Here is a 20,697-nt window from a genome sequence, read left to right on the forward strand (position 1 = left end):
CACTTCAAACTATATTATAAGGCTACAGTAACCAAAACAGGATCATACTGGCATAGACCAATGGAACAGAAGAGATAACCCAGAAATAAAGCTGCACACCTATAACCAACTGACTTTTGACAAAGTTGACAAAATTAAACAATAGGGAAAGGACTTTCTATTCAATAAATAGTGCTGAGATAGCTGGCTGGCCATATGCAGAAGAATGAAACTGGATCCCTACCTCTTACCATATATAAAAATTAACTCAAGGTGGATTAAAGACTTACATGTCAGACTCCAAACTATTAAAATCCTGGAAGAAAGTCTATGAAATACTCTTCTAGACATTGGCCTAGGCAAAGACTTTATGACTAAGTCTTCACAAGCAATCACAACAAAAACAAAAATTGATAAGTGGGACCAAATTAAACTAAGGGTTTCTGCACAGCAGAAAAAGCTATCAACAGAATAAACAGACAACATACATAATGGCAGAAAAATTTGCAAACTATGTATCTGACAAAGGACTATTATCGAGAATCTGTCAGAAACTTAACAAGGAAAAAAAAACACATTAAAAAGTAGAAAAAAGACATGAAGAGACACTTCTCAAAAGAAAAGCAATCAATGAATATATAAAAAAGTTGAACCTCATTAATCAGAGAAGTGCAAATCAAAACCAAAATGAGATACCATCTCACACTAGTTAGAATGACTGTTATTAAAAAGTCACAAAATAACAGATATTGGCGAGGTTGCAGTGAAAAAGGAACACTCGTACACTATTGGTGAGGTTTCAGAGAAGAAGAAACACTTATACACTGTTAATGAGATTGTAAATTAGTTCAACCTCTGTGGAAAGCAGTTTGGGCATTTCTCAAAGAGCTAAAAATAGAACTACAATTTGACCCAGCAAACCCATTACTGGGTGTATACTCAAAGGAGAATACATCATGCTACCAAAAAGACACCTGAGCTTACATGTTAATTGTAGCATTATTCACCATAGCAAAGACATGGAATTAACATAGATGCCCATCAATGATAAATTGGAAAACCAAAATGTAGTACATACATACCATGTAATAGTCTGCAGCTATTAAAAAACCCCCAAATCATGTCTTTTGCAGCAACATGGTTGCAGCTGAAAGCCATTGTGCTGTACAAATTAATACAGAAACAGACAAAATAATTATGTTAACTCATAAGTGGGAGCTAAACATTGGATATTCATGAACATAAAGATGGGGACAATAGACACTTGTGACTTTAAAAGGAGAGAGAGAAAAGAGGGAGGCAGGGTTTGAAAAACTATATATCATTTACTGTGTTCATTATCTGGATGATGGGTTTAATTGAAGCTCAAACCTCAGAGTCATGCAATGTATCCATATAGCAAACCTGCACATATAAAACTTTCATCTAAAAGTGCCTTAAAACAAAGCTTTTGCCATCTGATGTTAATATTGTACCAGCTTTCTTTTGATATTTACTTGGAATGAGCTGTTTGTCACTGAACTCAGTATTCCTGTTTCCTCTTATCTGATACATAGTTTTGGTTAACAGCAGATAGATGGATCTGACCTAAGAAACCCTCCCTTTTAACTGGCTAGTTTAGTCAAATAACATCATTATGATACCTGATATGCTTAATTTATTTCAAGTATATTTTGTATTTCACTGATTTTGTATTTTGAACTCAATTTTCTATGTTGCTTTGTTTTTGCCTTCTTGCCCTTTTTTTGGTTTGTAAACTTTGTTACATTTTCCCTCTACCCTTTGAAAGTTTTATACTTTTTCTTTGATGGTTATTATTAAAATGCTAATATGCATATCGAAAGTCTAAAGTTAATATTTCTGTCCTCCTCCATGCAATTCAAGATCTTAGAACAGTTTAATCACCCAACCACTGTAAATTTTGTTTTCCAGTATTTTATTCTAATCCTTAGTTTAACACTATTATGGTTATTTTATGTACTTCCTATTTGTAGAGGTTACATATTTACAGTTTATTTGCTCACCATTCATTCCTACATCATGGACTTTTATGGATAATTTTTCTTTTTCCTGGAGTATGTTTCGTTAGTAAATGCATCTAAGCAGTAATCTATTTCAGTTTTGGTTTTCTGAAGAGTCTAAATTTTACCCTCAGTTTTGATTATTTAGTCGTGTATAGAACAGGTTGACAATTATTTTTTTCTTAGTATTTGATGATATTACACTAATGTCTTCTAATTTGCATAGTGGTTGAGATGTCAATTTCTGTCAATCTGTTGTACCTATGTAGATAACTAACAACAAGGTGACTCTTTAATTCCTCAATGTCCTCAGAACACCAGGAAGTGTGCCATTTCCCAAATGAAGATGGAAGAGGAAGAGCTGTAGTTTGAATAAAAAGAAAATATAAGAAATTGTCATCTGGCAGAGTGAGCCTTGTAAATAAGTAAGAGAATTGTAAGATCCCTGGCACATGAGCAATCCACTTAAAAAGAGACCAGTCGGCATGGTTGTATATTTTTTTGCTGTCCATGTTGAGCAACCCAAGGATAGGTTTACAGAAGGTGAAAAATTAGATTTAGCAAGGGCTGAGGTTCTGCTGTTCTGTAAAAGGGCTGTATAGTCCGAATGACCTACAAATGCCGAAGGTGCCAAGAAACCACAGAACAAGGCAGACAAGTCCAGTTTATCAGTGAAGGATGTTTTATTGGAGGAACTTACAGACAGAAGGATGGTCTTGGCCACTGCAACAGATCTCCACATCTGTTACTCCCAGACCTAAGGTTTATATGCTATGGGGAAAAGGTATATATGCTCTAGCAAGACAAGCAAAAGCAACCCCTGAACAGACAAGAATACCGTGTGTGTCACAGCCTATAATTTGTGTGATAACATCAAGATGACATGTTCTTACACTAAGGACAGTAAATAAAGTGAGAATCAGGAGACAGTCACAGGACTGTGGCTAACTAGAAGTCAACATGGTGGATTAGCGCCCACGATGGAACCAACTTTGTCTCCACATCTGCTAAATAAATTCATTAATAAGAAAAGGAAGGGGAGCAAGTGGGTCAAAAAACTTGAGGGTTGAAGGTGGTGAAAAAGATAAGAAAAAATGCAAAGGTGGTGAAAATGTTGGAAAATCAACAGGTTCAAGGTCTCAGCAGGTTTCATGGATTGTTCTAGTTGAGGGTACTAGAGAGGTGAGCTGGAAAGATAGATTGTGGATAAAAGTGAGATGCTTAAAAGTGAGATTAATTGAAAATAGATGTTTTTTCTATCCCTGTGCTAATACAGATGTTTTAATTATTCTGGTTGTTTAATAACTCTAAGCCACTTTAATGTTGAGTTCCTTTTTCTTCAAACTGTCTAGGCTACTCTTGTCTTTTGAGCCTCCTGAATAAATTTTACAATCATATTGCCCAGTAGCTTGAAAAACCCTGTTAGGAGAGCTTACAGAGGGCTGGTATGCCCATGGAAACTTTGTGCAGGCTGTGAGAGGCTTCTGGCCGTTTGCTGGTTAGCGAGATATTTAACTTTGGCTACAAGTGATGCCGTAATATCTAAAGGAGACATACTGTCACAAATACTGGGTTTGTGCTCTGCACTAATATATGATAGAAATATTGATGAAAATAGTACTGTTGCCCTCCTACCGAATGGGAAATTAATTTCATCACTGGATAAAGACACATAGGAAGAAACTGGACTTCCAGGTTATCCATTTAAAGAAGAGCTTACACCAGTGTTTACAGATGTTGACAAGCTTGTAGGACTCATACAGGACTGTTCATGAGGCCAACCAGATAGAGGCCCTGCAGCAGACCCTGGGCCAGAACTGGGAGGAACATGTCTCTTTAGTGACTTGGATGGAAGCCAGAATTATATATATAGAGAAAGAGAGAGAGAGAGAAGGAAGGATGGGGGGAGGGGAGAGAGAGAGAGAGAGTGAGAGAGAGAGAGACAGACAGAGAGCATGCCATATACACCCACCCCCACACACACACCCCAAGGGGCTACATGGAACCTCAGCTCCTGGAGACCCGTTATTGGACTTCTGGACTTGGCCCCAGTGGATGGCCAAGAAGCTGCTGGCTGCACCAGCCACCCAACTTTTTGGCATTCACTGCCTGGCCACTGGCAACTCTACTTCCCCCAATCCTGGTTGAGAAGGTTTGAGGAGTTCCATGGGAAGCATCAGATTGGGTATCAAGCTGTGACACCAGCAGTGGAGCCTGATCATGGAGAGTGTGGTTCCCTTGGACAGTGGCCATTCCACATGCATGGTGGAGAACAAGTTTTGTAGCATCCAACAGATGTACATGCTATACCTGTTGGAGACTGCCAGCCAGCCAGAGGGTGCTGCTGGACGGTGAGGTGGAGTTTCACTGCAAGGTGTACAGAGACTTAGCATGTAGAGGTGAAAGGCAGCAAAGTGGGCTCTGAAGGTACTCTTGTCACAGTGCTGAAGTAGCATCTGACAAGCTTGTGGGGTTTGGGGCAACTGCAGGAGGAAGGCATTCTTTCTTGTTCTGATAAGCGGTGGTCAGGTCCAGTTTGTACTCAAGAAAGTTCAGTCTTTGGGATGTGCAGTTCCTTGGGTCTGAACCAATGTGTAGTGTCTCCTGTATACTCCAGCACCTCAGGGAGCAGCTTCTTCATCCCTAAGGTCCCCAGTGTGTCCCCTTTGTTATCAAACTTTCTCCACTCTGTTAGCCCCTGGCAATCACTGATTTGTTCTTAGTCTCTATGGTTTGGGTTTGGCCTTTTCCAGGATGGCCTATGAATTGGAATCATGCTTTGGCTTCTTTCACTTAGTGAAATGCACCTAAGCTTCATTCATATTAGTACAGATTCAGTGGTGTCTTCTCTTTTTTCACTGAGTTGTTTATGGTTGTATCACCATTTCTTTATTAATTCCCTTGTTGAAGACCGTCTTGGTTGCTTCAAGGATTTAGTAATTATGAATAAAGCAGTGAATGTGGCCTGAAAGAAAAAACAGAAAAACACTGTTAGCAATTTTGTTTGGAATTATAGACTAATTTGGAGGGCAGCTAACTTCTTTTTGCTGCTGTCTTTCCATGCAACCTAATCCCTTTCATTTAGGTCACCGTCTCCAGCTTTTGATTATGTTTGTTAGTTTTCCCCATTAAGGACTCTCATGTCTTTTATTCGATTTTTTTCTATTCCTAAATATTTAGATGTGTTTTTGTTGCTACTGTGCTTTGTATTTTTTTCCCTGATTAAGATTTTTTTCCTGATATTTAAGGATTTTTTTTCTGATGTTTAAGGAAACTTTTAATTTCTGCATGTTGACCTTTGTCTACCAACTTCGTTGAACTTAAAAACTTTTAGTAGTTTAGGTATTTTCTTGTGTTTTATGTTTAGGCAATCATGTGACATGATTTTACATCTTACATCTTTTATTTCTTTTGTCATCTTAATTTATCATACAACTCAGAAATCTAGACCAATGTTGAAGCAATAATAGCTGAAATCCTTCCTTCCCCCCGAATACTAAAGTAATGCATCAATCCATTTCAATTTAGAATGATTCTTACTGTAGATTATTTGGTAGGTACTCTATTACTAAGGTCTTTGACATCCAGGTCTAAATGTTGGTATGATTTCTTCTGGACTGTTCAGGATCCCTAGAGTGGAACATTTAATCCTCTGCCTGCAGGTGAGGCCTGGCCATCAAATATTCTCACTGCCAAGACAAGAAAGGCACTTGTAATCTTATCATGAAATTATCACTCTGTTTTCATTTTGGCTCCTCTTCCCTGCTGCTTTCACTGTGCTTCTTCTCATAGATATGAGCCTATCTGATCCCACCCTTCCTGGGAGTAGATTTATCTTTTGTTAGTCTTGAGAAGTCCTCCATGAGAGGGAACAAGTTTCTTAGAATTTAAAACAAACTTTCATCATTCAATGCTTTTCATCCTTTGGCTTCCACAGGTACCTGATGCCTCCATTTCGGGTATTTCTGGGTTTCTGCTACATGAGTCAGATGATTCATATTACCATCTTAACCCCACAGACTGGCTGCTAATTTTCAGATTTTTCTGCTCTGTTGAGCCAGTTGGCACTCATCCATCTGTGTTCCTTTTTCCAAAACTTTATTGACATTTCTCATTTCTTCTATTACTTTGTGTTTGTATATTTATTCCTTTTTAAAATTCCTTTTTGGGGCTTTAGCAGGAAGTAAGGATAAATAATTGGACTGAGATTCTATGTTTAACTGGAAGTCCTGATTCATCTTCTCATCGCTTTCTTTCATAATTTCTATTCATCTATGTCATATCTACCACAAATAGCATATAGCTGAATAAAAATTGATTAAAATTGCAATCTTAGAATCTTTGTTTTTTTAATTAGTGAGTTTAATTTTATTTGAGAGTATGGTTACACTTGAATTTATTTACATTACGTTACTTCATTTTTTTTTTTTTTTTTTTTTGAGACAGTCTTGCTCTGTCCCCAGGCTAGAGTGCAGTGGCATGATCTTGGCTCACTGCAACCTCTGCCTCTTGGGTTCAAGCAATTCTCCTTCCTCAGCCTCCCAAGCAACTTGGACTACAGGCATGTGCCATGATGCCCAGCTAATTTTTGTATTTTTAGTAGAGACAGGGTTTCACCATGTTGGCCAGGATGGTCTCAATCTCTTGACCTCATGATCCACCTGCCTCGGCCTCCCAAAGTGCTGGGATTACAAGCGTGAGCCACTGTGCCTGGCCCATATTTTTTATATACATAGCTTTTTCTTACTCTTCTCTTTTTCTGGTGTCTATTTTATTGAATTTTTTTGTATTCCCTGTGTTCTCCTCTCTATTAGTTTAGAAATCATAGCTTCTATTTCTGTGGTTTTAGGGATTACATTTAAATGTTAAACAAATCAGTAAGAAAAAGACAATCCCATTAAAAAATGGGCTAAGGACATGAATAGACATTCTCAAATGGAGCATACAAATGGCCAATAAACATGAAAAAATGCTCAACATCACTAATGATCAGGGAAATATAAGTCAAAACCACAATGTGATACCATCTTGCTCCTGAAGAATGGCCACAATCAAAAAATCAAACAGTAGATGTTGACGTGGATGTGGTGAACAGGGAACACTTCTACACTGCTGGTGGGAATGTAAACTAGTATGGCCACTATGGAAAACAGTGTGGTGATTCCTTACAAAACTGAAAGTAGAACTACCATTTGATCCAGCAATCCCACTACTGGGTGTCTACTCAGAGGAAAATGAGTCATTATTTAAAAAAGATACTGGCATATGCATGTTTATAGCAGCACAATTCACAATTGAAAAAATTGTTGAACCAACCTAAATGCCCATCAGTCAATGAGTGGATAAGGAAATTGTGGGGTGTGTGTGTGTGTGTGTGTATATATATATATATATATATGATGGAATAGTATGTATCCATAAAAAGGAATGAGTTTAATAGCATTTGCAGTGACCAGGATGAGACCAGAGACTATTATTCCAAGTGAAGTAACTCAGGAATGGAAAACCAAACATCGTATGTTCTCACTGATATGTGGGAGCTAAGCTATGAGGATGCAAAGGCATAAGAATGATAGAATGGACTTTGGGGACTTTGGGGAAAGAGTAGAAGGCTGTGTGAGGGATAAAAGACTACAAATATGGTGCGGTGTATACTGCTCGGTGGTAGGTGCAACGTCTCACATATCACCACTAAACAATTTACTCATGTAACCAATTGCCATGTGTACCCCAATAACTTATGTAAAAATTAAAAAATTTGTATACTTGATTTAACCAAATTTAAACTTAACCAATGCCTCTACTCTTATCCTGATCAACACAAGCTCCTTAGAATCAATAATTCTAAATCAAATCTAAATAATCTAATAATCAAATCTAATAATCTAAATAAAAAATTGCCATTTTCTTCCATCTTTCAGGATTCTTTTGCCTTATGTTTAGTGATATATTTTTCTATATATCCAAATGAGTCATCATTGATTATTATTATTGTAACTGTTTTTAACAATTTATTTGCTCACAATTTCTTCTTGCATTTAACATTTTTCTTCTGGGCTCAGTTAATATATTACTGAAGAATATGATTTAGTAATTCTTTCAATAAAAGGTATTGGGTAATACATTCCCTTTAGACAACTAAAAACGTATTTTTCTCACTTTTCATTCTGACATCATGGTTAGCTGGGTACAGAGTTTTAAGGCCATAGTGAGCTCTTTCTATACATTGAAGATATTTTCCATTGTCTCTGATACCTGTTAGTGCTTTGGAAAAGTATTCTGCTTGTTCTTTATAGTTACTTTCCCCTTATTTTTTTTTTTCTGTAAGACTGTCTTTTTTGTTTTCCCGATTTGTTAAAATATATCCAAGCCTGGATTTATTTATTTACTTATTTTCTGTATTTGAGGCAGAGTCTCACTCTGTTGCCTAGGCTGAAGTGTAGTGCTACACTCATGGCTCACTGCAGCCTTAACTTCTCAGACTCAAGTGATCCTCCCACCTCAGCCTTCTGAATAATAGGGACCACAGGTGCACACCACCACATCCAGTTAATTAATTTTTTTTCCCATAGAGACAAAGGGTCTCTATGTTGTCCAGACTGGTTTCAAACTCCTGGGCTCATGTGATCATCCTGCTATGGTCTCCCAAAGTATTGGGATTACAGGTGTAAGCCACTATGCCTGGCCTAGTTTTATGTTTTGAGATGAAAACAAAACATTTTTGGTGTGAATTTATTTCTGTTTTTTATGCTTACATGTTTTGTGCTTCTTTAATCTGGGATGTATATTTTGCAATTCTTGGAAATTCCTAGCCATTATCTTCTCAAATATAATCTCTGCATTTTTTTTTTTTTGGCAGGGTTACCTGTAGTTTTTTGTATGTTAAATCTTCTCATTCTGCCACATTTCTACATGTCTAATTTAAAATAAAAACTTTTCTCTGGATAATTCTCTCTGCTCTATTTTCTATAATACTAATTCTTTAAATTTAACCAATCTGTGTTTTAACCCATCTGTTGAGATTTAATTTCAACTTGACTGGTTCTTTATGCAAACCTTTCAGCTATTTTTTTTCCTGAGAGTATTCTGTTCTTTCATTATAGTTTCCATGTTTTTTTCTTAGCTCTTTATTAAAAACATATTTTTCCTAATCTTTCTCAGATTATTTTACTATCTCAAATTCTTGGTATGATACAAGAATTTGATTGTATGATTCCAGTTTGTTGTATTTGCTGACTTCCTCTAGTAGTGGATTTTTTTCCTCATGTGTTGTATAATTTTTGAATGTGAGTTTATTTTCATCAGTGTTTAAAAATGCTTTGCATGTGTGTATATGTGTTGTGAGCAGCCTAAACTACAGTTTTATTTTGCCTCTGCCTAATGCCCTTGGGATTCTTAGGCTATTCAGTCAGCCTGGAACTATGGCATCAATTGATAGTGTAACTCTAGAATTGCTCACGCTTGACATTTTAATTTTTTATGAGAAAATTCTATTTTATTTCACCCAACATTTTGGGAACAGATAAACTTCCTTGATACATCCCTAGGCCAAAACACTGATTATTTAAATTTTGAACACAGCAGCTACTATTATCAGTGTAAGTAAAAATTTTGTTAGGGAAGCTGCTTAGCATTAACTGCTGTGTGTCCTCTGTGGATTCATCTTGCAGACGGTCTTTCTGATCACTGATTCTCAAGAGGTGGTAAAGGGGGACTAGAGAGAGAAGCAAGACTAGTGCATCTTGAGGGTCTTTTAGGGGATAATAGCTCCTTTGATATATTCTTTAGTGGTTCCAAGACAAAATTGTCCTTTTTAAAGGTCATTTCATTTCTGAAAGTCAGTAATTGATGTGATTCCTTTGAGTTTTTCTGGTTTATATTCCCTTCTCCTTGAAATTGTTCTTTCTCTGAAGATGCCGTGCCTGTACTGTATATGACTGACTTCATTTTTAATATCAGTTTTACCTTTTTGTTCTTTGCTATTTTGGTAATCATCAGTAATGTATTATCTCCGATGGCTAGTCTCCATGTGTGGTATCTCATCTCATCTAAATTTCTCTAAATATTATTTAAGCCTCAGAACTCTGAGTTACACTGTTCTCTCCTCTTTCTGGTGTTCATCGTTCTTAGAGTTAGTAACACATCATTTAACACTTCATTATTTGCTGCTTGTATTGCTCAAGTTATGGTGAATGATTTAAAATTTGCGGTCATATCTTGGGAAATTTTGTAGTTCAGATCAATCTAATTCATGATATTGTGAGTCATGGATACTTCTCTTTTCTGAGACACATTTCTTAGGCTCCTAAGCATATTCTTTTTTAGTTCATATCAATTGTCAAAGGACAATCTAGGTATTTTAAAAATAAATGGTGGAGGGCTATGAATATTCTTTCCCTCCTTATTAGGACTAGAAATATAATTTACTGAATTTGGTCTTCTTTTCTCCTTGTTTATTCTTTGCTAAGCAAAATATATTTTTGGTAGTATGTAAAAGATAAATGCAAACACAGCAGCTCTTTTAAATTATAAACTACATTTTCCCTCAAGCCAGAGGAATGAGATAATTTGCCTACATTAATAGAAAAGTATTGCTAGTTTTTATATTTTAAAGTTTCTACTTCAGAATTTATTGAGATTATCTCAGACAGCTTTAAATATGATGTTTTCAATGATGGCTTTTTTTCTGATTTTTATTGTGGTCTTTTTAAATATACCTATTAGAGAACTGACATATTTCTACTTTTCCTCACAAATGCAGGACAATAGTATTATTTAAGTGCTAACAGGTATTTATAGAGATGCATGCGTGTCTGTCTAGTCCACTTTGTTTTTCTTAGACACAGAATTTGAAGAGAAATATAGACATTCTAGTCAAACAATTAACATGTGGGCAGAATATATCAGTTTTTCTTAAAAAGTCAGAATTTCTTCCATATTCCCCAAAGTGTGTTATTAATTCTCTTGGCAAGTTACGCAGCAAAATGAAAGTATTTATGAATGTGGCTACTTCTTTTAACAAGTTCCAATAACTGCTTCCTAAACCTTGTGTTTTTATATCAATTACATACAGTAAGCACTGAAATCAACCAAAGAGAACTGCAGAGGCCAACTTGAGATATTCTTATTAAATGAGGACTGCTGCCTGCCAAAAGTAAAATGTGGATATAATTTTATAACACCATTTTATAATTAAAGTCATAAGTGAGGTTTCCTGCTATTGTTGAAAAATGTGTCATGACAAATTTAAATCAAAGATACAGGCAAAGAAAGGTCTGCAAAGTAACAGATGAAGGCAAGTCAGATGGTACAGGAACAAGGCCTGGTGCAGAAAAGAAACACATGCAAACAATTTTAGTGAAATAATTACATTTATTGTAGAAGGATTTCTGTTTTAGAAACTATAACCACTTAGAAACGGTTTTCATTCATGTCAGATTGAGGTTAACTTGTTGGTACTGTCTGTCTATAGAAAGATTCTTTTTTACCAGCAGGGAAATTTAATACATTGATTTAGTGATAAGACCATATCTTCTGACCAATCACCCACCAAAGAAAGTTCTCTAAAACTGAAGAATGTGACTGTAACATGTGGAAGTCCACAGTAGTTAGCATTTCCAGATTTAGCAAATAAAAAATACAGGACACTCAGTTGAATTTAAATTTTAGATAAGCAATGAATACTTTTTTAGTATAAGTGTGTACCAAATATGACATGAGACATACTTATACTAAGAATGTATTTGTTGCTTACCTGAAACTCAAATATAACTGGGTATTCAGTATTTCACCTGGCAACCTTAGCACATATGAAAACACAAATTTTGGTAATGAATTTTGTATTTCTGAACTAAATATTTGACAGAGAATGAATTTAAGTGATCCAAGCAGAGAACGAGGTGAATTTATTTTTGCACTGTCGGCCTATTAAATTTCTAACATTCACAGTAAGTCAATGATGATTTCTGTTCAGTGATGAGGAAGATTTTTGCCTTGCTGCTGGACCCACTTTGCTGGTGAACATGGCCCATTTAAAAGAGATTTTCCCCAAAGGAGACATGTTGATTCACATACATGGATAGATTTAATCACTGGGACATTCCTGGCTTTAGTAAGTCGTGTTCGTCTAATGTGAAGCCTGTTCCCAATGTATCAATTCATTCATCTTGTCTCTAATACGAGCCATGTGTTTCATATGGGAGTTGAAAGGACATTAATCAGAATCTCCCCCTCAAACAGTCCAAGGGATGCAAAGTCTGTGGTTACATCTCAAATGTCAAGATATGGGGAAATGGAAATAACATTCAAAGCATCTCACTTGTAATCCATACCTTTGTTGCAATTGCTATGAAATATGTCGGGGATGGGCAGGCAGTGTACCATAAAGCAGTGTCTGTTCAGTGGAAACTGGTTGGAAGGGGCTGAAGGAGCTGTATCTGCTTTTCCTCAGCAGACATAACTCCCACTGAATCTATGAGAAGGCAGAAATTAGTAGCCAAACTTATGTTTAATTCCTTTAAGAGTAGAGAAAATGTATAGTCATCTACACCTCAATTTTCCTGTTATAGGTCAGTGGTTCTCCATCTTGGCTGCACATTGGAAATTTTTAGAACTTCCAATGCCAAGGCCATACCCAAGACCAATTAAATTATCTTTAGGGTGGGAACTCGGGCATCAGTTGTTATCAGAACTCCCCAGGTGCTGCCAATATGCAGCCAGATGTGAGAACCACTAGATCAACACAGGAAATTCTGCCTGTATACTCGGGAATACCTACTGACTCTGTCATCCATGGCATTTGTTTCTTACCAATTTACCATGTTATATTTGGCATCTACTCTATATTTTAAAAACTTTGTCGGTTCATCATCATCACCATCATATCATTATGATCATCTCTTATGCTCTTGGAGGAAAAATGGTAAATAGTTAAAATAAACAACTTGTAATTAGATGTTAAAATGTAAAAATGAATGAAATGTACCAGGTGCTGAGTTAGGTGGTCAGAGAAGGTCTTCTCTAGAGGGGACATTTAAGTAGAAATACAACACAATGGTTCTCAAAGTGCAGTCCCCACGGTGGTTCTCAAACGGCGGCCCCAGGACCAGCAGCCTCAACATCACCTGGAAACTTGGCCAAAATGCAAATTCTCAGGCCCTACCTCAGCATTTCTGAATGGGAAACTCTAGAGGTGGATCTCAGATGTCTGTATTCTAAAATAAGATCTCCAGGTGATTCTGATGCCTAATCAAGTTTGAGGCTATAAATATTTCTCCAAATATTGTTTTACAGTTTCCTATAGGAATTTCTATGCATTTTCATTTATCAAAATATGTATTTTCAATTTTAATCTAAGATTAATATGGATATATGTTCTAAAATTCCAGGCTGGATAACTTTCTGTTGATTTCTAGTTTTTCTTATATTGCATTTAGATAACATAACACAAGTGATCTTTAGTTTTTGGGTTTAACTGAACATTTCCTTGGGGCCATCTAGACTAATTTCACAACGTTTCATAGGTTTTTTTTTTTCTTTTTTGAGGCAGAGTCTCTTGCTCCGTTGCCTAGGCTGGAGTGTAGTGGTGCACTCTCTGCTCACTGCAACCCTCTGCCTCCCGGGTTCAAGCGATTCTCATGCCTCAGCCACTGGAGTAGCTGGGATTACAGGTATGTACCACCATGCCTGCCTAATTTTATTTTATTTTTTGTAGCGATACGGTTTTACCATGTTGGCCAGGCTGGTCTTGAACTCCTGGCCTCAAGTGATCCACCCACTTTGGCCTCTCAAAGTGGTGGCATTACAGGCATCAACCACCACACCTGGTGTTTCATAGGTTTCTGAAGAGTGTGTATCCTTTTTGAGTATGTGTATTTGTATCTATTAATTCAGGCTTGCAGATTCAGTTATTTATTGTGTGCTTGATCTATTTCTGACTATGCAGAAATGAAAGACTTCACAACTTTGTGATTTAACAATTGTTCTTTGACTTTCCAAAACCTTTGTTTGGTGTATTTCAAAACTATGCCCTTAAATTAAAATTTATAACTGTTAAATTTTCTGGATAATTTCATTGGCATAAGTGTACTTTATTAGCTTATATTATTCTACACTAATGTTGTTTTTTCCATTGATTCTCTTTTATGTGATATTTAATTTGCTTAACATATCCCTTTTCATATTTCCTTTTACACCTTAACTGTGTATCTAAAAATAACAGATAGTAGATATCTTTTAGCTTTGTTAATTTTTAATACAATTTGTAAGTCTGTGTTTTTAACACCAGAAATGAGCCATTCATGTTAACTGTTTTCTGAAATGTTAAAATTGCTACCTTATTTTTCTTTACTATGTTTGAATTGTTTTATTTTTCTCTGATTTTTAGCCAGACTTTATTTTTGTGTGTGTGTGCTCTCTCTTTAAACTGCTAGTTATTTTTTGGAAATAATATATATGAAATAATTTAAAAACTTGTCTGCAAGTTCTTTGACATTTCCCAGTAAGAGGTGGAGTCTAAATTCTTTCCTCTTGAACACTGGCCAACCTTAATGACTTGCTTCTAACACAGAGAATGTAATGGAAGTGATACAAATAGCTTCCAAAGCGGGTTCACTAAAGACATTATGTAATCTTGCCTGGTGTCCTCTCTCTCTCTCTTTCCCTTTCCCCCCACCTTTCCTTCTCTCCCTCTCCCTCTCTCTTTTGAGATACTTTCCATTGGAACCCAGCCACCATGCTTTCAGGAAGCCCAAGCTGCATGGAAAGGCCATGTCTAGGTGTTCTGGGTAACGGCTTCTGCTGAGCTGCCAGTGGAAAGTCAGCACCAGTTGCTGGATATGTAAGTGGAGGCTTTATGCTTAGTTGTGCCCAGTCATCCCCCAAACCATGAACGATGAGAAAGCAATTCTTGTTGTTTTAGGTTGCAGCAATAGATACTGAAGAAAATTTTTATTTTTATTCTTCTATTAAAGTAATTTCCAAGCATTTATGTAGATATAACATCAAATATTAATCAATATTTATAACCTATAATCAGAACAAGGCAGGATTTTTAACAAAGGAGGGATAAGAGAAAGGGCACAAAACGAATAGCAGCACAGCAATGAACCCTCTGGTCTACTCATTGGCAGACAGCAAGAATGAGCATCATGAATTTGCGATGTATCACTCAGAGTTGAGCATCTCATCAGGCTGAAGGTGATTATAACATTTAAAGATTTGTTATTTTCTGTACCTTGTTCACTCTCAATGCAAGTCAAGAACTTTATTTGGTGCTCAAGTGAAAAACTAAGATCTTTTTCCGATGCTGGAGAGAAAGCTGTCTCAAGAGGCAGCATCTCTATAGTCTCTGGCAATTGAAGGCATTTTTAAAGTCAGTGATGATGCCAGTCAGTTTTTGCCTTGCCTAATAACCTTTGTGGCAACCTCCTTGGGGGCCTGTCTGACCACGTGGAGGTGGCCGTTTTTTAAGTGCCTGCAGGCTTGCTCCATTCCATTTGTATTCTTTGCCTTGTTAACTGAGAGCTTGGAGAGTCTTTGGGGCTGTTTGAGGAAGTTATTTTACCTATATAAACTCCTACGCAAGGTCTACTTTAGGGTGGGATTTTTCTCTGTTCTGTTTTCCATGTTAGTCTATTCTTTGTCTTTTTTTCCTTTTTTTGACAATGTCTTGCTCTGCTGCCCAGGCTGGAGTGCAATGGCACCATCATGGCTTACTGTAGCCTCGCCTCCTGGGCTCAAGCAATCCTCTCAACTCAGCCTCCCGAGTAGCTGGGACCACAGACACATGCCACCAGTGGAGTTAATTTTTTATTTTTAGTAGAGATGGAGTCTTGCTATGTTGCTCAGGCTGGTCTTGAACTCCTCGGCTTTTACATTATTGAATTTCATCTGCCTACATTAAAATAATTCTTGTTTTTGAAACTGCCTATTAATCCATTCTTCTTGTTAAAATTTCAAACCATAGAAAATTATAAGAAAGGCCTTCTTTGACCAATCTAGAGTAGACCTCAATCCCTTTCTTTCTCATCACTCTGTTAGATTTCTATTCAAGTGTATTTTTTAGAACTTGATTTTTCTTGCCTGTACATGTATATGTGCATGATTTGTGTATGTGCGTCTTTGCTATCTAGTGGTCTTTTTGCTCTTTTACAAACAACACCAAACTGTATGGCTTAAAACATTTATTTGCTTATATTTCATGGTTCTATGGGTTGGCTGAGAAGTAGGAGGTCGGTTCTTCTACTGGCCTTGGTTAGACTTCATGGACAAAAATGTCTACAACAGTGTTCTCTATTCTGTGTACTCATTGAGAGTCTTGCCATGCCTGGATCAAATGGTTGAATTCTTCTCTTGAGCTGGGTAGGCCATTATGAATGGCTCAAACTAATAGAGTATGGCAGAAGAGATGCTATGTGAATTTGACAGTAGTTTACAAAAGATGATCCACTATCCCTGGCTCTCGTTTGGTACCTTTTCATTTGGAACCCAGACACCATACCTTGAAGAAACCCAGGCCAGAGGAACCCTCAGACTTGGCTGAGATTCCAGCTGATAGCCAGCACCAACTTGATACCCAAATAAGCGAGCCAGCTTGGATGTGAATACTTCATTTCTCAGTCAGGTTTGCTCCAGCTGATGCCATGTGCAGCATCACATGGAGATGCCAGGCTCTGCCCAAATCGAAGATTCATAAGCAAAATAATGTTATTGTTTTGAGTCACTGTGTTCTGGGATAGTTTGTTATGCAGCAGTAGGATAGTAGGATAGATTGTCTTAGGCAGTTGCAGTCAGAAGGTGATGTGCAGTTGGATATAGGATGCCTTAATACTCCAGAATAGGAGCCTGCTCACTTCTTGTGGCAGCTCCAAACTTAAAAAAAAAAAAAAAAAAAAAAAAAGGCAGTGAGAACTTCAGCACTTTTTGATGCCTGAACTTTTACATCCTGGAATGTCAGTTTGTCCAGATTCCAGGTAAGGAACCATAAGCTCTACCTTCTGATAGGAGGAACAAGGAATGGCATGTGTACACAGGAAAGGATGGGATTGACAGTGGCTATCTCTGGAAATCAGCCAACATCCCAGCCCTTATTAAAACATTAGGTCCACGAAGGCCCTAACCTTGTCTCCTCTGTTCCCCACTGGATCTCCAGTGCCTGTTGCTGTATTTGATACATGCTATCTGTGAAAGTATTGCAAAAATGACTAAATATATAGTGCCAGAGTAAAAGCATACAGCTTTTGTATGAGACTATTTCCACTGGAGTACTTTCTTCTCTTTCCCTAAACGCTCTCATTCCTTCTCAAAACTCAGTTTAAATGCCGTTTCCTCCCTGGCCCATGCAGAGTTAGTTACTCTGTCCTCTTGGCTCCCTTAGTATTTTGCTCATGTCTCGTTGTGTTGGACATTTGTTGGTTTCTCTTTGGGAGGATCTCAAAATGCAAAAATGACATCTTAGCAATATCTTTGAATGACTTCCAGATTCTGGCAGGTAGTATACTCAGAAATACAACCACGGCCTAGAGCAGACAAACCCACTCAAAAATGGAATCAATTAATTCTAATTCTGGGCTCCACAACTCAATATGGAAATCAAAAAATTTGAAGTACATTTTAAGGAGAGCTGATGACTAAAAGGCCTTGGGTGGGGTTGAGGATAAGTGGGAAGAGAAAGATTTTTAGCCTAGAAAGGGAAAGTGATTTCTAAAGAAAAATACTGAGATTACTGAAATATTAAAAATACTTATATGAACTCCAGCAACAGAAATATCTAATTGGTACTTCATCTGTAAAGTGGGGGATAAAAGTCCTGATGATCATTTAAAGTTGATGTAAGGAATAAATGAAATATACATAGTGCTCAGACCAGTGCCTGGAACACAGTGTTCAGTAAGGGGTAGCTATCACAATCAACCTTCCAACAATATCTGCCACTTGTTCACTGACCACTTCTGTGGGAGCTGTATTCAGTGATAAGATGGATGCCAAATAATGAGTGTTTCTTTATGAAGGTAGTTCAACATGCGGCAAGAAAGGAGGAGTAGCCTTTCCTGAAACATCAACAAGGTTGAATGTCACTTCTAGGATCTCCCTCCTATCATTTTTCAGTGTCACTTTTCAATAGCTAGCATCTTCTCCAATGTAAGATTGGAGGAAAGAGCAGGTAAAACGCAGATTTGCTGATTCTGCAATTGGGTGAATAGGTAAGAAAAGTGTGGTAAATGCTCAGCTGTCACTTAGACGAGCAGAGAAACCAGGCCAGCAGCAAATGGCTCACACCTGTAATCCTAGCACTTTGGGAGGCTGGGGTCAGATGACAGCCTGAGTTCAGAAGTTCAAGACCAGCCTGGGCAACACAGCAAGACACTGTCTCTAGAAAAATAAAAATAGAAATTAACTGGATGTGGGTGGTGCATGCCTGTAGTCCCAGCTACTTGAGTGGTTAAGGTGGGAGGACTGCTTGAGCCCAGGAAGTCGAGGCTGCAGTGAGCTGAGATGGTGCCACTGTACTCTAGCCTGGGCAGCAGAAAGAGACACTGTCTCAGAAAGCAGCAGCAGCAGCACAGAGAAACTGACGTCTGAAAAGAAACCTCCAGGCCGAAGATTTCTAGCTCTTGAACGTTTGAGGCTTGCTTTATATAGCAATTCCTTTCTGTCCATTTATAGAGCGAAAAATCAGGTGGTTATATCACAAACTAGCCTTCCAATGAGAGTTACTCTGAATAGAGAACTGGCAGAGACTCAGTTTAACTACCTTGGAGATGCTGATAAAGGATCCAGCATGTGTCTTGGGCAGCCTCTCATGCAACCTCCACAACTAAACCATCAACCTTTTTGGAGAATCCATCATCAACTGAAATTGCTTTGTTTGATACCTTAGACAGTCAGTTAAAGGGCAGAATGCCCAGACAGACCTTTTTGCTGGCTGCCAGGTAATTAATTGACCTCCAAAAATGCAAAATAATGCTCATTGTTCTCACTGTTTCTTTTTTTTTCTCCCTTAAAACAAATCCTGTTTTTACCTTTGTTCGTTGATGACAGTATAATAAGCATCTCCTTTATATACAAGTAAAATTTTTGGCATGCAGGTAATTAACTGCATATCTGTGTCATTCTTTGCCATATGACATCATGGAGATTCACTGTCATCTTACATGCAGTCCTTTAGGTGATCAGTGAATGATCGGTTTTGATTTTTTTTTTAGATATAAATTTTATTTTTGGAGCCTAGGTTTATAATAAATGAAAAAAGTTGCCTTGTTGAAATAGGATGGCTCATTACACAAGTGGCCCTTGAAGACTTTTTGATCTGGATGCACAGATACAAAAATTACTTGCAGATGCTTTGGCTAAAGATACAATTAAATGGGCCGGGTGCCGTGGCTCACATCTGTAATCCTAGCATTTTGGGAGGCTGAGGTGGATGGATCGCAATGTCAGGAGTTCGAGACCATCTGGCTAACATGGTGAAACCCCGTCTCTACTAAAAATACAAAAAATTAGCTGGACATGGTGGCACGTGCCTGTAATCCCAGCTACTCAGGAGGCTGAGGCAGGAGAATTGCTTGAACCCAGGAGGTGGAGGTTGCAGTGAGCTAAGATCGAGCCATTGCACTCCAGCCTGAGTGACAGAGCAAGACTCTGTCTCAAAAACAAAAAATGCAATTAAATGTTTTAATGAGTACTGTTCAGTTAACAGGGAAGGAAAGTTATTTTCTGAGATCTCTAGGGCATCTGAGATCTGAGATTCTCAACTGAGGGACAGTTATTCCCTCCAAGGGGCATTTGGCAATGGTTTGGAGATATTTTTAGTTGTCACAACAGAATGGGGCAGTCAAGTGCTACTGTTGTCTAGTGGGAAAAGGCCAGGGATGCAGGTAAACATCCTACAGTGCACATCTACTCACAACGAAGAATTATCTGACCCAAAATGTCAGTAGTGTCGAGGTTGAGAAACCTTTCTATAGGGATAGAAGTCCTGTTGATAGTCACCCTGGATTGCATTAATTAGTTTAAGTGTACCTTTTATTCTTACCCCACATCTTTGACGTATTACAGTCTTCTACCCTTCTCTAAACCAGTATGACACACAAGGCCTAGCATATATTATTATTCAAATGTTTCTTCCTTGAATAAATACATGCTTGTCAGTGAACATCTGTTGAATGAACAAAGGGATTAAACTTAACAGCTAATTGCGGTATTTATGCTACTTAAACACGGTGAGCTTTCTAGGTGTTCTTGCCTTAGTTTTTGAGAGCTTTGCTCCTCCTTCACTGGGACTTAGGCTTCTAATTATGAGGAGTTAAACTCTACAGAGGTGTGGGAAGAGTAATGAAGCTACAGACAGCAGGGCAATAATTAATATTTCTCTGCTTGGATACTGAGATTTCCAGACCTGCTGGATAAGTGAATTTATAAGGGATTATATATTTAATGGTAATGCTTATACATAAAATACGTTTATTTAAAAAACTTATATGAATTAACTAATCTCTACAATGTTCCTATATGGGATCTTCTAGAGTCTTTGTCTCTATAAGCATTTATTAAGCAGCTTTTGTGTACCAAGAACCAGTTATTTCCCCAAATGTTGGTGAGACAACAGACTTTATATATTTAGCTACTGAGTTCGTCTAAAAGTGTTGGCTTACTCAGAACCAGTGAGTTCCATCTCGTTTGTGGTGTTGGCCAGATT

General features: G+C 37.5%; 1 long non-coding RNA gene across 2 annotated transcripts in view; it reads right to left on the reverse strand.

The window, feature by feature from the left end:
* Positions 1-2,639: 2,639 nt before the first annotated feature.
* The window catches only part of LOC144582848 (uncharacterized), a 52,222-nt gene continuing 34,164 nt past the window's right edge, over positions 2,640-20,697 (reverse strand). For both annotated transcript variants that reach the window (XR_013536315.1, XR_013536313.1), the window contains one exon: positions 2,640-4,965. This is a non-coding gene — a long non-coding RNA (uncharacterized LOC144582848). The remainder of the gene's footprint in view (positions 4,966-20,697) is intronic.

The sequence above is a fragment of the Callithrix jacchus genome, chromosome 5 (genome assembly GCF_049354715.1).
Source record: "Callithrix jacchus isolate 240 chromosome 5, calJac240_pri, whole genome shotgun sequence".
NCBI classification, from domain to species: Eukaryota; Metazoa; Chordata; class Mammalia; order Primates; family Cebidae; genus Callithrix; species Callithrix jacchus.